This window comes from Patella vulgata, chromosome 5 (assembly GCF_932274485.2).
Source record: "Patella vulgata chromosome 5, xgPatVulg1.2, whole genome shotgun sequence".
Lineage (NCBI taxonomy): Eukaryota > Metazoa > Mollusca > Gastropoda > Patellidae > Patella > Patella vulgata.
The window spans coordinates 15,723,469-15,730,466 of record NC_065883.2 but is presented as its reverse complement, the minus strand read 5'-3'; positions in this window follow the sequence as shown (position 1 = coordinate 15,730,466).

Sequence of the window (6,998 nt, the reverse complement as noted above, 5' to 3'; positions counted from 1 at the left end):
GACGGAATGGTTGTTTTAATGTACCATGTTAATGTTATCGTTTATATTCTCGATGTAGCTTAGTTCCTGTTGTATTTATGTAGTTGTTTATATTCTGTTCCTATGTAAATACAACTTATTTGTACGAAACCGATCTCTGTCATCACTAAGATAGTGTTACACTTTTTGAAAACACTATGTGAAGAATTGGGGACATGAGATGACGAACCTTGTCGATTTTCAGTGCTCTAGAAAAAATTTCTTAAAGTGATAGCACCTACATTATGATAAAGTTCTTTCCAAATTTGGTACAATGAAGAAGCTGTATATACTGATGTGGGATTTGTTGTGAGGTAAACACCAAGGTGCCACTTCAAAATTTGATTCTGCTTGCAGCCTCTGAACATAATGTAAAGAGATTGTTGAGCTAGATAGAAGTAAAAAAAAATAGAACGGATTTTTGGTGAGAATAAATTAAGACCTGATTGATCTTTGGCACAGGACACGTGTGGGCTTCCCTTTAATCTGGAACTTAGAACTTATGGATTAAAAATGCTGAAGAAAACAATGGATAATGGGCCAAGTTAGGTAGTGACTGATGACCCGGGAGGTATGTTAGTAATCACATCATCTTTTACTTGCAAATACCAATTGAAGTAGATATGTATCTCCGCGTGAAGTCTAACAAGCACGACACCCGTTATATCTTCCCACAAAATATGATTGCAATTGTTATCCAATCCTTGCATTACGCCACTTTTAGAAGGTGATAATTTAGAATATGCAATAACCCAGAGAGGTAGCTAATTATAATATTTCCGGTTCGAAAATCCCGGTACATTTCAGGTTAATCACTGCACGCTTATTTAAAACATCATATCGAGTCCAGGGCAGCATTTTGAAATATGAATAAAGGTAGATAACTCTTCGAAAACGAGAGCTGTGGTTTATCCTTATTTTACATATAAAACCCTTACAGACGATGAAACTTCAAGGCATTATGTAAAAGCTAAATCTGCCTATTACAGGTCTATTTTCAAAAGATATATAAACTATTATTGAGATATTATAAATATGATATGAATGTGAACGAACTTGTACATCATTTCTCCTCAATGATTAAAATGTTTTTATCAATGAACTGACTTGAAATGAATATAATGATTTAATGTACAAATGGCGATTCGAGGCTAACCTTATCTTGTCAAAACATGAAATGCTGAGAACTTCGCTCATAATAAAGTAATTAGAATGAATTTAACGGATCGTTAAAATACCTGAGTTTTGAGCAACCAGACCCAGCTCTTTATATAAATCTTACATAAAGCATCTTTAACTGCATAACTAAACGGTACACATCTCCTCTAGGCAACTGACCTTTAATTCTGGTTAATTTATAATTATTGTTCCCCTTTATTTCAGTTGTATATGGGGATGCTCGGTTGTTAGTCCAGGACCAGAACGTTCTGAAGCGGTCGAATTACAACTGAGTAACGCGGAATTCACAATTGTGTCAGCCCTGGCAATGAACAACGGGTTATGAACAACGTATAATCGTTCGGATGGGATGAAAACCCGAGGTCCCGTGTACACATTGTCGTTCACGTAAAAGAACGCTTAGCAGATTGAATTCGATATGAGAGTGGGTCAAATTCTCCTCATAGCAGCACACTGTATGGCGTATGCACATCTTCATTTCCCGACACCGAGGTGCTGTTTGTAGAATCGTGACGTAATTAAAAACATAACGAATGTTTTTCAGCGGTCATGGTTGGTAAGGATATTTTGGTATGCAAGTCGGCGTATGCTTTACAGCTCGATATCACGTTTTCACTCGATTGTCACTTTTTTGAGGAATAAAATAATTCTATCAAACGTTCAATCGAATATTCCCTAAATTTCTGCTCGAATATAAGCACATGTAACGTCATTGATATTATGCTCGTGACAGCGTTTAATCGGTAAATTATTAAAGATGCATTAGTTAAGAGTTTAATCAAGAGTTGGCCATTCTTGCTATAATAATTCAAAAATAGATGATAAAAAAAAGAAAATATTGAAAATTTCATTCAAATTATTTCATTTTGAGCCAAATTATCACTGTTTGTAGTTTTGACAAGATGTGTGCATAGTGGTAACCAGGGCACTGGTATATTCGAAACTTAGTCTCGCTTTTAGTCTCGCTTTCCCATTTTTAAATTAAATTTTTTTAATGGCAAACGGTTCTAATCTAGTTAAAATCTCGAGTATCAGATGCAATCGAAAGTTGATTACGGTCTTGTTGTGTTAATTAATGTCTAATTAATGATTTAAATAACATTTCAGGCCTAAAGAAAGACCTGCAATAGGCACATTTAGCTCTTGCATAACGTATGTTTATCCTTGCTCCCGGGTGCTTTGAATCTTACTACAACACTGGCGAAGGTGCGAAGGAGTAATAATCAAAATAGTAAGACATAAGAAATGATATAACTACGCATAGGTAAATGTGGCTATAGCTTGTACTTGAACTAACAGTCGTCGGGTATTGACATAACATGTAAAGGAAAATTAAAAATGATTTGGACTTCTCATTATAAAAAGGTTAATTAAACGTCTGGCGAAAAAAGACGATTTTAGCAAAGACGTTTGATGTACGTTTTAGCAATCATGATATTAGCAAACGGTTTATATAGTTATATTTTTAAAACTTTCTATGAATAAAAGCAACTTTTGTAAGGTATTACAAGCGTTCGTCGGGGATTTCAATCAATAATGTGTGTGTATGTATTACTGTAGAAACTATTCCTTCACTGACCCTACTCTCACAGCCCTGTGTCATATCCCGGTTAACAGTTAAAGAGTGCTTACAGTAACAACAAGTCTATGGAAGACAGATTAATCCGTCATCATTAATCATAGTTTGATCTTGCCTATTATTGAATATGCATAATAGTTTATGGGCTAGTGGCTGGTAGTCCTACTTGCATTATTTTCAAGTGATACTTATTGTATGAGTAGGAGTATGTGCAAACAAAACCGATAAGACAAACCTGGCGACAAGACACATAGACGTTGGAGGCAATAAATAACAAATATTAAATCACGTGAATGGATCCGGTGGCCAGCCGTAAGACAAGAGTCCACTGCGTCATATTGTAAACAAACATTAGTAAGGTATCATATGTTTAATTTATAAATTGATGCAATATTTCTACTTTAATACCAACTATGTAAATATAATCAATGAATTTGAAACTAATTGATTTTGTTTATCATACAGGTACTATACATTACATATCTCCTGAAATATTATTGGCACTTTTTGAATATCTCTACTGAAGCAGTCAAGAGCCAGGATGTTCGCGACTACTTTGTTTTTTTTATATTTACTAATACTATCATATTACATTATTTGTTAGCGCAGGGCATTGTCATTTCTATATATATATATATATATATTAAACATGTATTATATGTCTTACCATAGAAGTCTATAGTGTCATGTTCTCTCGTAATCATTTCTTTAAATACCTTAATTGTCCATACCTTTCTAACCAGGGTAATTATTTTTAGATTAGCGTAAAAGATAACTCATACTTATTAAAATGATTTATATAATTAGTAAATAATTATTATCATCGAATGATTGATGTTTTGTCATATATATATAGTGTAACCAATATATACATTGTACTTTTATAATCAATATGATACTGTTTATTAGTCGTGTTTATGTTCTTATGATTTGAATTTCTTCATGCAATATTTGTGAACCGCCAGTAAATACTGATATATATTTTTTGAAAGTTCTTGTTACATAAAGGTTTGAAAACTGAACGAGTCTGTCTTATTCCTACGGTGAAGCTTATTAGAATTTTAGCAAAACACCGTTATTGACCACTTTTTAGCTGGTCCTTACAAACCCTTCCGAAGTTCCGTTTACCGGTGGCTCGTGATCAGCCAGGAATTGATCACTGGTGGCAGAGATACCAAGGTCCCCATACCCCAAACGTGGTTACGTTTTTGGTGGCAGAGGTGGGATAATTGTATGGAATAAGGAATTAAAAATAGACGTTCAGTATTAGAACCTTTTGACAATCTTTCAGAATGGCAGAACTCCCTGATACACCAACAAGTTTGGCGGACAAGGCAGAAAAAAAGAAATTAGAAGAAATCTCTAGTGAATTTAAAACCCTGAGTAGAAGCTTGGGTTTGGAGGATGGTGCTGGTGAACAGAAAGAAAGAGAGCGCGTTGGCTTTCGTAGTTTTAATCCAGTTGACGAGAGCACAACTAGAAGACCTCCATCCTCTATTACTCAGCAGACTAGGCGGTTTCTTGATGATTTCGAAGTGCCACAAGATACACATTATCTGCCACGTCCATCACCGTTAAAGAAAGAGTTGAGACGACGTTTGCCAACTCCTCCATTATTTGAAAACCCTGAGTTCAGGACTTCATTGTCTCCTCCTGTGCTAAACCCAATGGTTCCTAGATATCAAGCAAATGCTGAAGTTGAGAGAACGGTACGTAATCGACCAATGGTACAACCAGTTTATAAAGAGCCCATTTTGGTTGCCTCAAAATTTGATGGAAGCACGCCCTTAATGGACTATTTATTTCACTTCGAGACATGTATTAAGTTAAACGGATGGACACCAGAAGAGCGGGTCTATATCTAGCTGGAAGCTTAACAGGGCCAGCCAAGCAAGTGTTGAGTTCGCTCCAGTCTACAAAGAGGTACAAGTACACAATCTTGGTGAACGCCCTGGAGAGGCGATTCCAGCCAAGGAATCAGACAGAACTGTACCGTACAGAGTTGAAGTCCCGTCGAAGACATCCACGAGAAAAACTCACAGAGTTAGGCCAGTCAATCAAACGACTTGTGCACATGGCATATCCAACGGCGGAGCAAGGGTTACAAGACATTCTTGCAAGAGATGCTTTTCTGGGCGCACTTCAAGAAGACAGTGATATGGTATGGAAAGTGCAACAAACTAGACCATGTAACATTTAGCAAAGTATTTAAGTGCCTATCGAACTCGAATCTTTCAGATTTTCCCATGAAGCTAAACTTCCTAAAGAGAAGTATACCAAAGGTGTAGAGAGTAACCATAACCAATATATACATTGTACTTTTATAATCAATATGATACTGTTTATTAGTCGTGTTTATGTTCTTATGATTTGAATATCTTCATGCAATATTTGTGAACCGCCAGTAGGAATAAATACATTAAGATGGCTTGAATTTGCACGGCAGGCTTACCTCTGAGACTGCGGTCGAAGGTCAGCGATGAACTCGCTGATATCGACAAGCTACGTTCCGATGGCACAGAAGCTCCTTTAAAGCTCCCTTCTGTTTCAGAGAGTACGGCAATCTAGGATTGCCCGAAAAAGACAAGTTGCAGATTGAAGAAAAGTACGACGAATGCTATTCGCCCGAAAAAGTAAAGACACTGGCAGATTCAAGAACAAGTACGGCGAATGTTATTCGCCCGAAAATGTAAAGACCCTTACGCTGAACGCTGTTCACTCGGAAAAAGGACAGTTAACAGAATAAACACATTGAAGCTGTAAATACTGATATATATATTTTGAAAGTTTTTGTTAAATAAAGGTTTGAAAACTGAACGAGTCTGTCTTATCCCTACGGTGAAGCTTATTATAATTTTAGCAGAACATCGTTACTGACCACTTTTTAGCTGGTCCTTACAAATCCTTCCGAAGTTCCGTTTACCGGTGGCTCGTGATCAGCCAGGAATTGATCACTGGTGGCAGAGATAGCAAAGTCCCCATACCCCAAACGTTGTTATCCCTTCAAGGAAACGTTACACTACATTGACCACACCTCAATAGAAGATGTTGATTCTGTGGGACTACTAATTTTAGCGGATGAATATAATGTAAATTGATTGGTAAATCAGTGCGAGGAATATAAAACTAAAAAAGTTTCTGCACAAAATATGGACATTGGTGTAGTGTCCCTCCTGCATATCGTACAGATAGTAAATTTAGATAAAATTATACTTATGCAGGATTACGCAGAGGGAGATGCATCGATAATTACATAGTGAATATGGATACATTAAAATGGGTCGCAGATAGGGGGGGGGGGGGGATAGAGTTTGAAAGTGACTGGAAAATGGTTTTAATTTAGGCTTGGGGTTCAATATGGGAAGTACTATCAAATAGAAAATAGTATTATACAGGAATCATCAATGAGCTGTTTTCAGCTACACGGACGTTAAACCCCATTTCATTTCATTTTTCAGCGACACAATGCAGACCAATTGGCTAAATTGTGTCGCCGTTATATAGCCTCGAACTATGGAGATTTTAGAGCGCGGAAAGAATTTTCAAAATTTAAAAGGTGACAATCTAGACTACTTTACGACTAATCAATGGCCCACTTTGTCCTATTGGGTGGAAGTAGAAGAATACAAACAGAAGATGTAAAAGTGTGGTTTCAAATATAAGAATCGTACATAATAAAAATACTTCTTTATAAACAAATGTTCGTGAACATGCACAAACAATACTCAAAGAAACGATAATATATGTACACTCGTTTGTGTAAGATTACCATCTATTTCCAACTATTAAATTTCTCTATGGCAGACTGTTAATCCTTTTAATTGATCTTAAAACTATACTTTGTTTAAAATTAGTCACTCAAGAACGGTTCACTAGTGTTCAGCGTTAATGAGCTCTTAATCCCTCTTAATAAAATTTATTAACCAACTAATTAATGACATTTTGAACACAGTTCATGCCGGCGTTATGCCTTCAAACATGAATTCAATTCACTATATTAATATAAATAGATGGTCGATCTGTGTCGAAATTATATTTATTTTAAAATACCAAACGTATATGGAAAAATATGAAATTTATTGTTCATTCTGCACTTAAAAATACGCAACTTTTACAATCACGTACTTTCCATAGAATAGATATAATTTGTAATTATTGCAAAATTAAAGAAGAGACACTTACTCACTTGTTTGAAAACTGTCCGTATTTATATTATTATCGT